Source organism: Panthera pardus, unplaced genomic scaffold (assembly GCF_024362965.1).
Source record: "Panthera pardus isolate Hobbes unplaced genomic scaffold, ASM2436296v1 HiC_scaffold_1, whole genome shotgun sequence".
Classification (NCBI taxonomy): domain Eukaryota; kingdom Metazoa; phylum Chordata; class Mammalia; order Carnivora; family Felidae; genus Panthera; species Panthera pardus.
In genome coordinates this window covers 70,862,427-70,876,212 of record NW_026526654.1, presented here as the reverse complement: position 1 = coordinate 70,876,212, position 13,786 = coordinate 70,862,427, and the positions used below count along the sequence as shown (strand labels likewise).

At 51.2% G+C, this 13,786-nt stretch overlaps 1 long non-coding RNA gene across 1 annotated transcript in view; it reads right to left on the bottom strand.

Annotated features, from left to right (window-relative positions):
* Positions 1-2,630: 2,630 nt before the first annotated feature.
* LOC109265982 (uncharacterized) overlaps positions 2,631-13,786 on the bottom strand; it is a 56,794-nt gene continuing 45,638 nt past the window's right edge. The window contains exon 4 of the long non-coding RNA XR_008421156.1: positions 2,631-2,755. This is a non-coding gene — a long non-coding RNA (uncharacterized LOC109265982). The remainder of the gene's footprint in view (positions 2,756-13,786) is intronic.

Here is a 13,786-nt window from a genome sequence, read left to right as displayed (position 1 = left end):
GCCTTCAGAACCAAATTAAATGATTGGAACTGTGAGCTGCACAGATGAAGGACCCCACCTAGTGGGAAAATATGAAGCTGCTGCTGCGGTTATGGAGTGAAATTAGCAGGACCCTGGAAACTGCTGGCCAGCTCTTCCTGTGGAGCCCAAGGAGGCCCCTGTAGAAGCTTCAGTTCCAAATCTTAAAGAGACCAGCCTTTCTCTAAAAGCCGGTAGGGCAGCAGTGGGCAGTCCAGGCAATGCTTTGGCAAGGGAAGGAAAAGAGGCTTCCTTTATGTTGCAGGGAGATGCTCCCTGTGCCCCTCTCCAGAGTAAAGGGAAGCCTGATCTGGAGTCAGGAGCAGTCAGCCTGCAGAGAAGTCTGGGCCACTGGAAGATTCTGGAACCCCCGGCAGCCTCAGCGCTGGGGGAGCTACAGCATGGCGGGACCAGCCAGGGTCAGTCAGGGCCGGTCTGGCTAGAACCCAGGGGGAGGAGCATACTTCCTGGGTCCTGGTGCCTGAGGCCCAAGGGAATTTGCACCCTCTGCAGGTGAAGGGGTTTTACTCTTCTCTTTCCTAAGGCAGGTCTTACCCGTGGAAGTAGATGCCTGTCCATCAGCTGGAAGCCCCGCCTTGTGGTGGAGGGAAGTTGTCTCGTTCCTTCTCCACGCCACAGATCTGATCCCTAGGGGGCCATCTCACACCCTCGTGGGGCCCCTGGTGGGCCCGCGCAGGCTGCTGTCCATTTGTGAGTCTCCGGGCTCCTCCCAGCGCCGCCTCCCTTGTTGTTTATGGCTCTCCACTTAAATGCCACCTCCCCGCGGGCACTTCCGCTGCGACTCCAGGGGCTTACACCTCCCACTGTCAACAACCAGTGCTCTCTGCACGGCACCCTGTGGGTTTCCTCTGCGGTGCTTATCACAACCTGCTGTGTTGAGTAGGTTTCAATGTCTGTCGCTCTCTCCCCACTGGGGCAGGGACCGCGTCTGGTGCAGTGCCCGCCGTGGAGTTAGGTGCTCCCGTGTTTGTCTGAAGGGATGGAGAGACGGCAGCCCAAGGGCTGGGAGGCAGGGTGGTGGGAAAGGCCCCCCAAAGACCCCCCACTCTGCCAGCCCCGGGTGTTTCCGGCCTCTCTACTAGAAGTAATAATAGCGGCACAATTTACCATGGGTTGTTAAGGAAATCAGACGGGTCCAAAGTGCTCTGCAGATGCAAAGTGTTATCAAGTGCTGTTTCATTTCCATTTGCTCGGTTCCATTTACTGTAAATGCATCTGCTTTCCCGGATCCCTTTATTAGGGGAGACGAGGCGTGAGGTGGGGGAGGGCCCACCGTCACCCAGGGCCATACAGGGATGGCGAACGTCAGACATAGGGGGGCCCTCGGAGATCCCCCATCCAGGGCTCCCCAAGCCTGTCGGCATGAGCAATTTGCAGCCGCGGGCGCAGGCCTCACCCCAGAGGTTCTGATTTAATTGGCCTGCAAGGAGGTGCAGGCACAGGCGTGAAACAGCTCTCCAGGTGATTCTAATGTGCACCCACGGCACACAGCCCTGACGGGAACCACCCTGTGCTTACAGACGGGTAAGCAGCGACAAGGAGGATGACAGTGGAAACATTTCCCAGGGCACCTGCCTCCCAGCCCGTCCCCCTCTCACCGTGCCCGGGAAGGGAGCCGCCACAGACACCCCAGTGCGATTTGTTCCACACAGGACTCATCTGAGAGGCCGGTCCCTTGCATTTAGGTTAAGAACGGTGTCCCCACCACGTCTAGCCCAAGGTCGGAGAGCAGCTCTGGGCAGAGCCCCCCAGGGTGGGGCAGGTGGTCCGGACCTGGAACTTCCTTGGTGGTCCGGACCTGGAACTTCCTTGGGACGGAGCCCCCTCCCGGCCCCTGGGAATGTTGCCAAAGCTCCCGAGCGCCCCCGCCCGTTGCCGCTGTTTCCTGCTTCCAGGAAGGGCATCCTGAGGTTGATGTAAGCCGGGCAAAGGCCGCGTGTGAGATTTCACACCGGGCGGACCATCCACGTGGGCTGCGTCAGGCTGAGAAATCTGGCCAGGTGATAGGTAGAGGCCGGAAACACACACTGAGATTGAGGAGAAACCAGAGCTCTTGGCAAAGAGCAACTTGGTTTACATTTGAGGGGCACAGGAGACCTGTGTTGTTCCAGGTGGAACATAGCTCGTGGATAGACAAAGGGCGAGGGATCCTCTGGTGCTCAAGTCAGTGTCCGGTGTTATCTCAGCCTGTGGCAGGGTTCTGAAAGGTCCTGATTCTGCAGACACTTATTAGAAGCTCTGGAGAGTCAAAGGAGGAACAGGCCACTTCTATTTGTTGAAATACCTACTACACAAACAATTTAGAAACTCTGAAACGTATGGACAAATCAGGGTGCGTTTTATATGTTTATATTTAACAAAGAAGTGCCTCTAACCGAACCCCAAGTGTGCAATGCAAAATAATTGTACTGCTTACAAGATAATAATAGGGTTTATAAAAGTTTGGAATCATAAGACACGTTAGGGGTGTGGTCTGAAAACAGGCAGCAAGTTTAAAGTCCAGTAGTCAGAATTTTTGTTTTGTGGGTGTAGCTGCATGGCTGGCTGTCTTAGTGCGGGCTGCTGTAACGACAGAGCACAGACCAAGCGGCTTAAGCAACAGACATTTATTTCTTACAGTTTTGAAGGCTACAAATCTCAGATCAAGGTGCTGACTGACTTGGTTCCTGGTGAAAGCCCTCTTCCTGGGTTACAGATGGGAGCCATTTTGCTCTGTCTTCACACAGGAGAGAGAGAAAGAGAGAGATCTGGTGTCTCTTCTTATGAGGACGCTATTCCTATCACGGGGGCCCCGCCCTCATGACCTAGTCACCTTCCAAAGGCCCTACCTTCAACAATGGGGACTAGGGCTTCAACATACGAATTTGGGGGGGGGGACGCAATTCAATCCGTAGCATAGCATTTGGGAATCCCATCAACTGTCTTTATTTGAGACCCTTTGTGAATGTGAAACTTGAGTCAAAGTGCCCCCTGCCCCTCCTCTCCAGAGCCTGCCCAGCTTACTTATGTTTCACAAGAATGGAGGACAGAAAGTAGGAAAGGAGAAAGGGAGCTGGGGTGTGAGGGGGTCTGGACACTGGTGATCACATAGATGTTGATACTTCTGTCCCATAGAACACTGGGCCACCAGTAGAAGTGAAATTGAAGAGAAATATTCAATGACCCGAGGGAAGATACAGTCCGTGAAATACTGTTAAGTAAAAAAGCAAGCTTCCAAACTATATGCACGGTGTGGGCTGTGGGAGGCTTACATGCCAGAGCTTGGAAATGGAGGCTGATAGTGTAGCCATCATGAAATGATGTGAGACTTCTAGTTTCTTTGTCGTGCTTTTCCCAAATTTCTGGTTTCCATAAAGAATATTATGGAATACTCATGAATATTGCTTTTGTAATCAGACAAAACATATATATGTTGTTGGAAAATACTAATATGAAAGAAAGGAAGAAGGAAGAAGGAAGGAAGGAAGAGGGAAGAGAGGGAGGAAGGAAGGGAGGGAAGGAGCCCATCCCTCCTTTTGTGCTTCGTCGGTTGACTGTCCCTCTGTCCAGGGGCTACAAGAAGGAGGAGACAGGAAAGGACAGAGATTCCAGCTTGGGGGACAGAGGGTACATATAGTCCTCAGGATTGTCCTGTCCCTCGTTCCCTCCCCCTAGTGAGGGGAGGCACAGACTTGGTCTGTGTTGCTAGGTGGTACCAGTCACAGCCCCGTTCAGGCAGGCAGGATCCTGGAACCTACAGACTCAGCCTGCAGCCTGCCAGAGACCTGCTGTGTGCCGAGGGCTGCTCGGCTGCACATCCCAGAGGGCTGTTCAGGCTTTGATTCCGTTGTCGAGTACCTAAAACCTCAGTTATTAGTTATGGAGCATTGCTTAGAAGTTTAGCACAGGGCATAATTTTGGTTAATTAGTCGGTACAAACACATACACTGTTTATCAACACAAATAAATTGCATAATGGGTTTGTTTAATTGCCACATGCACTCTCTTTGGTTTTTAGGATAACCAAAAGCTGCACATGGATGTGGCTATACTACACCCACAGACACACCCACACACACACACACACACACAGACAGACAGACAGACACACACACACACAGCTCTCCTCTCTTATGGGGCCAGGTGCCTGACTTTTGCTGCTCTCACCCTTCTCCCTCCCCTCCCCCTCCCTCCATCTACCTCACCGTGTCCCTGAGGAGCAGAGGCAGCCAGGAACTGACACAGGCCAGGGCCACATGGTCTCTCTCACCATGGTCTTGCCAGCACCTAACGCATTGGGTGCTTGGTGCATGTTTTCTGGGTGAACGAATGACGACATGAACGCATTCTCAGCACTTCTGGCTCACTCTTGGCCTCTGGGGGCCTGGCCTTGGGCGGGTTACCCTCCTGGCATCACCAACCTTTCCCCAGGGCTGGTGAAGAGGTCTGTGTCTGTGTGCCCTCATACCCTGGATGGTGCTCTTGCCTAGTGGGTACCAACTCTGGAACGCCTGAGCATCATTTGGGGAGCTTCTTTGGACACCGAGGCTGAAGCCCTGGAACCCACCCTGCGATCAGGCACATCTGTGGCAAGTGGCCTTTCTGGGAGGCGGCATTTTATGGTGGCCCTTCCTTTGACAGCCGTCAGGAAGAAAACTGACCGAACTCTTCCTTCCCAGCGCTCAACGGCTCCGGATCTGACTCAATGACTAGTACGGAGACTCCGGTTCTGGGTCCGGAGTACAGAGGAAGGGGAGGAGCAGCTGGGGTTCTCTGGAGGACACGGCCAGCTTGGGTTTTAGATCCAAATCCATCCGGGTTTCACCTTGCCTCTTCTTTCCGAGTGGCAGGGAGGTGTGGGCAGACTCCCCAGAGCCTGCCAAGCACAGGGGTGGGCAGGAGTCTCAGAAGGAGGCGGCCTTGGGGGTTTGCACATGGGGCGGAGGCTGAGGCCGCTGAGGGAGGATGGGATGGGTCTCAGGGCCTCCTCTTCCGGTCCCTGGCTGCCCTCCTCCAACCGTGTCCCGCCCACGCCATCCCCAGGCCGAGTGGCCCCTCGCAGGGTGGCCTCTGTCCCCACACCTCTTTCCTCCCAGATGCTGTGTGGGCACAGCACTGAGGCCCGGCTGCCCAGGGGTGCCAGGGGGCCGCGTAGGGCCCACTGTGACTGTGGGAGGGGCTAACCTCGCATTCACCCTTCCTCCCTCGGTGGCCCATAAGGACACGCTTTATTGTGTTCTGCTGTGGAGCAGTGGCCAGCATGGGACACGTGGCCAATGTCTGCTCCCCACCTACCCACTCCCCATTTCTGCCCTCGCTCTCACTGCCCTGGGGGGCGGGAGAGAGGGAAGGCTCGGTGACTTCCTGTGGGAGACAGGAAAAGCAGGTGGAGGCAGATCATGGAGGCCTCGAACCCCTGTCTACCTCACCACTACTGTCACCATTGAATGAGTCAATAAATTGCCTAAACTGATGCCTGGAACTTGGTAGAATTCGTAACTGTTGGTTCGTATTCCTTCATGATGCGTCTACAATTTCCCTGCAGCGCCTTTCCTTTGCCCCCGCTCTCATCTTTTAAAATTCCTCACACACCTAGCACTTGACCCCTACTGAATTCCTCATTTGTCACAGCAGTCAGGTCTGGTCTTGGTCTTTGTCTGTCAAAAAAAAAAAAAAAAAAAAAAAAAAGGGAAAAAGTAGCAACGGTCAACCCTGATCTTGTGCCAGAACCTCCTTGGCAATCCAATCCTGTCGTCGTCTCTGGCCGTCTGTCTCCCTGGCCGTCTGTCCCCTGGGAGGCCACTTCCCAGGCTAGGAAAGTGAAGGCAACACTCTCACACATCTCTATTTTGGAACACATGAAGGGCTCCCTTTTTTGCACAATACCTCCTATTTTCGAATCTGTTACTGTTTGCAAATAAAGTGTCCCAGAACCCCGGGGTGCATGTGGGCAATTTAACAAACGGATCAGAAGCTAATGCTTTTTAAATTTGCAGCTCAATTCCAGAATGTCTTAACTGCAAGAAAATAATTTGAATATTCTCCCTTACATCCCTTCCTCATCATCAGACCATTAAAATAGAATTTGCCTGGATGCAGTTCCTCTATTTATTCTTTTTATATTACTATTAACAAAAAGATGCTTTATCAGCCAACTAAATGGGGCCAACAAAATTAGAGTGAAATGCTTATTTTGTTTAAGCATTAAGACAAATGCATTTCATTGGCACCGGTCTTCATGGCACTGGTTACAAATAATCCCTTGTTGAAAGAACAATTAGGGGCGCCTGGGTGGCTCAGTCGGTTAAGTGTTCGACTTCGGCTCGGGTCATGATCTCATGGTTTGTGAGTTGGGAGCTCCAGGTCGGGCTCTGTGCTGACAGCTCAGAGCCTGGAACCTGCTTGGGATTCTGTGTCTCCCTCTCTCTCTGTTCCTCCCCCCGCTTGTGCTCTGTCTCTGTCTCTCAAAAATAAATAAACGTTGAAAAAACATTTTTTTAGTAAAAAAAAATAAAAAGGAAGCACAATTTCTGGTATGTGGTTGTTGCTCAATAGTACCTCGACCTTTCTGCAAACCTCCAAGCCGTGACTATACATGTTTAGCTCCGTCCATTCATACACGTACTCACGCAGGCACACACGGGAAATTTGGACACACAGATTTGGGCAGGTTCCTCTCATCCCAGTTCCCGTTCACCTTTAGACCAGAGGCGTGGATGGTTCTTGCTTTACTCTCCGCGTGGACCAGAGCTGGGCTATTTGTGTGAAGGTGCTGTCCTCTGGTGGAAGTTAGAAGACTTGCATGTTTAGCCAAATGAGAGAAATGGCAGTCACCACCGTAAGAGCCCAGTAAATATTAGCGGATCACGTTGTGGTTGTGTTTACTTGATGACTGACGGAGGAAGGGGAAGGGGAAAGTCGAAGAAGACAGAGAGAAAGCAGCCACAGGAAAACCCCCAAAGAGCCTGGGACAGGGATGAGCACAGAGTGACCTCCAGGAAATATTTGCTGCTAGATTAAAAAGCTAAGCCTGGGGCTGGGGGGTGGGCACCTAGGTGGCTCAGTCAGTTAAACTTCTGACTTCTGCCCAGGTCATGATCTCACGGTTTGTGGGTTTGAGCCCCGCGTCTGGCTCTGTGCTGACAGCTCAGAACCTGGAACCTGCTTCGGATTCTGTGTCTCCCTCTCTTTCTGCCCCTCCCTGTCTCACACTCTGTCTCTCTCTCTCAAAAATAAATAAACATTAAGATAATAATAACAAATAAATAAATAAATAAATAAAAAGCTAAGCCTGGGGGCTGTAGATTCTGATTCATAGACGGGGGTGGGCTTTGATGGCAGCAACCCAGGTGACCTAATCCTGCACAAGCACTGAGAATTCTGCCGCGTTTCTTTGAAATTTGTCAATATTCACTTCCAGTAGTTGCTTAATCCACCTGCCATGGCTGCAGAGGTGTGAGGCTTCTCTCCATCAGCTCTTTGAGCTACGGCATGGAAGTAGCTGGCCATTTTCCCCTTGAAAGGAAGGAAAGGCTTTAGAGACAAAATATGCATTCTTGAACAGTGCGATCTCTGCCCCGGAAACCGCAATTCACCCGGGGAATCAATATGCAGGGTACAGGAGCAGTTTCCCTCCGATTCCAAGAAGGAGGAAATAACATGCTTTGCCGGAAGGGGCAAGCTGGGGGGCTGAGAATTTAGTCAGAAGATAATACAGTCATAGGTCAGGATGGACAGGTCTCTGGCATGTTTGCCCATCTGCTTGCAAACCTTGGGAGATTGACTGCTTCTGGCTGCACCTGTTCCTAATTTACTTGTCACAAATAAGAGTGGCGCCTCTGCCCAGGACAGAGGCTGTCACTGCGTGGAGAGACGAGGCAGGGTGCTGGCAGGTCCTCTGACGGAGTCTGAAACAATTCTTCAGGCCCCCTTTTCAGCTCAGACCGGAGGAGGAGAAGAATAGCAAATCTCACAGAGAGGGTTTTCCTCCAGGGTCATTGTAACATGTTTCTTTGGGGGTATGACCAAAAAAAAAATTTCTTATTTAACTCTTAGGAAAAATAAAGGATGACTGTACATGTTATGGGTATAGAGATTTAATATAGGAATTAGGGCTTACCTGAAGTGAGAAGAGCTGAGGGGGTGAAAGCAGCTGGAAGGTCACGGAGAGACCAGCGGGGGAAGGTCAGCGGGGAGAACAGCCTCAAACACCAAGGTGGGTCCTTCTCTAAAGTTTGCGGAGAAACTGCTACATTTCTTAAGAATCCCTGGGAGGTCTGCCAAATCTGGTGCTTGCCAGGAAGCCCGAGAACCTTGTGTCTGGTCTGACCCCTGTGACCTCCTGAGGATAATCGCCTCTCTTCATTTCCACCTTCTAAAGCTCAGGCAAGTTCCTCTCCTTGAAAGAGTAAGCTCCAACGTTACAAGGAAGGGATTGCGGGAAAGGAAGGTCCGCTAAGAAGTGGATGGTAGTACAGCAAAGTTGACCACTGACGACACAACACAAGCCCCAAGCCCCAAGCCCCTACGTTCTTATGTTGACTTCCTCATCATGTGAGACAAGTTATTAATTAATTAACTCAATAAACCTTAAGTACTTTCTGGGTGCCAGGCACCGGGCTAGGTGATGGAGGCAGATTAACTCTGTAGAATTGAGTCCCGCCCTGCACCAGCTCACATCGCACTAAGAGGGAAGACTGAAGCTACAAACAAAGCATTAGAACGCACAGAAGTTATTAAGGCTGTTCACAAATAGTCCGGCTGTCGCCCAGGCACGTGCTAGGATTGCCTTTCCCCACTTGCTTGGGAGCTGGGAGAGGGCACGTGACTTGCTTTTGTCAACGGAGTGTGGGAGGAAGAGAATGTGTAACTTGCACTGGAAGGTCTAGGAGTAACACACCCTCCACCATGCCATCTTCCACCTGCCATGGTAAACTCTTCTGGATGGAGTTTCTGTCAGCCTGAGGCTCCTGAGAAACTAAGAACAGAGGCCCCAGCCAACCTCAAAGGACGTGGAACGTGACGAAGAGGCAAGTCTGCGTAACAAGCCAATAAGAGTTTGGGGGGTTATTTATGACCACAGCAAAACTCGCCCATGCTACCGACACATAACACAGAGTGAGCGTGATATATTGTGAGGGTGGCTGGGGTAGACGGAGGCATGGTTGCTTCTGGATCAATACGCTGATTGATCATTTGCCACATGTGGCTTTGATTTGGCTCGCTCTCTGAGAAGACCCAGAAGAGCCGATTGCTGAAGGAGGTAGAGCAGTGAACAAGACAGGTTCGGAACAACCCACCTCTCTCCCGCTGTCCTCAGCCGCACGGCCCCCTCCCGCTGCTCTGACTTTCGATGACAGCGAATTGATCCATACAAGACTGGTGAGGATCCAATGAGAAAGAGAGTGCTTTAAAAGATTATTTTAAAATAAGGATCAGGAACAAGAGCAGAAGTGAAAAAAAGAAGTGATAAGAATAGAGACCCGCAGGGTCCCAAGGATGTACATTCAAGCAAGATTCGGGGAGCTTAGCGTATCAGTAAAGCCCATTTGTAGTGGGTGCAAATTAACTAAAGCACAAAACGCAGAACTGGCACTTTATGACAAGATGATAACAGTTAAGACTTTTTTTTTTTAAGTTTGTAAGTGCTTTCATTTTCTGATCATATATTCTGGCCATACATATATGTATATTTCTGATATATGTGTATTCTTCATATAAATATATAAGAATGAGACCTATTCCTTGCTTTTAAAGTTTAATTTGAGAGAGAGGGAGAGGGTGCGCATGCAGGGGAGGGGCAGAGAGAGAAAGAGAGAGAGAATCCAAAAGAGGCTCTGCACTGTCCTCCCAGAGCCTGAAGTGGGGCTCGATCTCATGAACCTGAGCCGAAATCAAGAATCAGACGCTTTACCGACTTGAGCCACCCAGGTGTCCTGAGGCCTATTCCTATAGTGGCCTTTGACACTTGATTTTGGATAAGGTAAACTATTTTGCCATTAATCTTAGCTGAATGTGCTTAGAAAGATAAACTGATTGGGGTATATAGTACACCTCAAGTCAAGCATAAATAATTCAGAGATTATCCTTAAAAAGGAAGATAGGAGATCATCCTTAAATAGGCTGCCCTCCAGTGAGGTCCTCACCCCTCCCCGGCTGGCCACCACAACTCCCTAACAGACAGTGGCAGGAGACTGCCCTGGTAGCCCCAGTGAGCCTGTCTTCTAGTACTCACATCCTTGGGTCGTCCCCCCCCCACCGCTGCCCCCTCCTCTGAGCTAGTCCTGTGATCTGGCTTCTTCACAGAAGGCGGCGGAAGAACATGAAGTGCGTTCGCAGCTTAGGCCTTAAGACTGACAGATTCTACCTTTGCACTGTTGGAAGCCCTGAGCAGCCAGGCGAGAATTTTGGCTACCCTGCTGGAAGGTCCCTGTGGAGAAGAGAGGCCCACCGTCCCAGGTCCCCAGCTGACCCCAGCCCCAGCCTACCTTGAGTGCGGGCACAGGGGTGCCACTGACACCCCCACCAAAGCCCCGCTAAATTATAGAACTGTGAGCAAATAAAATGATTGTTGTTTGAAGCCATTGAGTTTTGGGTTGGTTTGTACGTGATAATAGATCAACGAAGCGCTAACTTTTCTTAAATCTTATGGGGCTCCCACTTAAGGTTTCTACATGGAATTTTCTCACAATCCCATTTGCCACACCATCTTCTGCTCTAAATTCTTAACCGGTCAGGCTTGTCATGTACAGTTATATGGGTTGTGCACTGCACCAGGGTACCCCACCAAGAGAGCCAATGGGGACTGCTTGCCTGGCCCTCACCTCAAGAGGGCACTTTTTCTAAATTGCATGAATATGTCTTAGTGACTCCCAGAGCTCTGACAAACGGTATTCAGCTGAATCAAATTCAAAGTTGTCGATCTGGCCTCTGAGCCTCCTTTCACTGCCTAATGCCACCTTTGCTCTCCCCTCTAACTTTCCCTCTCACTCTTCTCCTGAATCTTGGCCCAGCCGAGTTAGCCTACCTCCCATCCTGCCTTCCAGTTGGTGGCGGTTCCCAAACTGGGGTTGTGCCTTCTAGGGGCGTCTACAAGTGCAGCCCCCGGCGCTCTGTGCACTCAGGTGCCAGGACAGTTTTGGTCTTGTGAACCTCAGAGGACCTGATGTTTGCTTCCAGGCCCATCTTAAGAGATTTCCAAGCCTGTTAAAGCACAAAGGCACGGCGAAAACATACGTTATTCCATTTTCAGACTCCACATGCAGAGAGGGCCAAGCACGGGGGTGGGGGTGGGGCGCTGTGGGGCTGAGTTTCTCTGCTTCCAGAAGGGCGGTGCTTCATTGGACAGAGGTCCAAAGGCACAGGGTCCTGCGTCTGAGCCACGGGAGCCTGTCTCCAGGGGAAATTCTTTTCCTTTCAATTCATAGCACAGCCCGAAGGCGAAATGTTCCGATACGTCGTGCAAGTGGACCAGAGCGACACGGGATACGCGTTGTCAAACTTTGTAATCTTACCCTTCATTAAATATTCAGCGTGGATGATTTGATCTCTTCCTTTTCTCAGCTCCCCCCTCTTCCTCTGCGTTCCCCCCTTCATTCCTCCTCTCTAGTCACCTGCCTTCTGGGAAGTGCTGACTCAGGGTCTCTTTCGTGTCAGGGGCACAGCCAAGGGGGTGTCTAGACCCAGGGCGAGCGGACAGACCATCTGCTTTGACCCAGGACCCTGTAGGCAGAGCGGCTGCAGCCTGGCGGGAGGGGAGAAGCAGCTCCCTCGGGATGCGTGCCCCCCGTAAGGACTACCCAGGTAACAGTGCAGTCATGGTCAACATTCCCAACTCTGAAGGGGTCAGGTGCTCACTGGCTTTGTGCTGGAAGGGAAGGAGTGCCTGGCCACATGCCCTCGACGCAGTGGCTGCTCAGCGTCCCCGGGGAAACACAGCACTGTCCGGGGCAGCGGGCTCAACTAGAGATTTCCATGCCCACCTTTCCTAAGGCGGGCCTCAGCCTGTGACAGCTGCGAATGCTGAAGGTTGAGGGGCCTGGGTGCAGAGTATTTGCCTGCAACGATGGTTTGGCAGCCTTGTGCTGGAAGCCGCAAAAGTAGTACAAGCAGTAATAGTATCTTGATATTATTGTATAAGTTAATTGACGCTTTTGACTGAGCGGATGGGGCATGTTAAGTGCTCCCTCTCTATTGCCTTCTGTAATCATTATAACAACTCGATGAAATGGGTCATAGTGGCTTTTGCAGGTGAGAACACCAAAACCCAGAGTTGAAAAAGCGTTCCTATGCTGGGAGGTGGCAGACCTGGGACCCAGACCTGATTCGAGGGAGGCTCATGCTGGCATTCTCTCCTGCCAACGGCCCTGCCCCCTGGGCCGCGAGCATGGAGGCACGGACTAGGCTGGTGTGGGAACAGATAGGAGCTCCAACACCCTCGTCCGCACCCCCCCGCCCGTGGCCACTACCACCTGGCATTGGCACTGCCGTGGAACAAACCCCCTGGGTCCCTCAGGACCATTCTGCTGCCGCCTTGGGATTCTGCCCTTGCAGTTTGAGAAATTCTGGAATAAAGCAAGGTTGGATACACTGAGTCACCTTATGCCAATTCTCTGGGGGCTCTAGTCAAGCCTCAAGTCTCTTGATATCTACACAAAGAATGGGTGTGCTCTGTGCTGAGTGAGGAACACAGCTCCAGGACCAGCTGGCTCTTTCCTGTGCACAGCAGGGCTGGCGTGGAGGGGCTGGGCTGGGGGCGAGGACGCAGTCGAAGGGCCCTCCCCACCTATGTGCTTGCCCCGCATTCTCCGTGATGCAAAGGAAGAGCCAGACCTGGCCTGATTTGGGATTGGATGGGCATTTGTAGGGTCCTAGAAATATACTTTTTAAAACCACAAGGTGATTTCACACCCATTTCTTCTGGCGAGGCCATGAGAAAATCTAAATGAGGTATAAAGGCAGTTGCTACTTGAGATGAACTTTCTTGAACAGAGACAAAAAATATTTTTGTGGAGAGAAAGTATTCTCTCCCTTCAACTCCCTGAGCAGGAGCTCTGGAGAGAGGGGTGGCTTCGAGGCTGCTTTGGTAAGGAGGTGAGAGTCAGCTAGCTGGGCACTGCCTACTGCCAACGTCATGTTCTTTTGTATTCACGAGATGCTCTGCAAGTGATGTCACTAGAATTGTCCATCAATTTTTTTTTTTTTGTAAGGTTGGTCCTTAGGAAGAATCTAGCCAGGAAGTAGGAGCAGAGAGGAGAAAAATATAGAAGGTACTTTCATTCCCTTTGGGCTCAAGAGGTTAGGTTCTTGGGACATTCTGGATATGATATAGATTAGACTGCATTTAAAAATTTTTTTTTTAACATTTATTTTTGAGAGACAGAGAGAGACAGAGCATGAGAAGATGAGGGGCAGAGAGAGAGGGAGACACGAATCTGAAGCGGGCTCCAGGCCCCAAGATGTCAGCACAGAGCCCGACGTGGGGCTTGAACTCCCGAACCCTGAGATCATGACCTGAGCTGAAGTCGGATGCTTAACTGAGCCACCGAGTCACCCCTACACTTCATTTTTTGTCTATTTAAACCTTTTCTAAATTTATGTCGAATTAATCTCATCGTAAGCCCACTGGCACAGAAGCAACTGAGAAAGGTCACAGTCCCTGGATTCCTCTAGGAAGAAGTTCTGTCCGTTCTTGTCTATCCTCAGTGCTTTGATATTGTGCTTGTGCGGAGCCAGAGAAATGGGCGGGACAGAGACCTCCGAGCGTGTG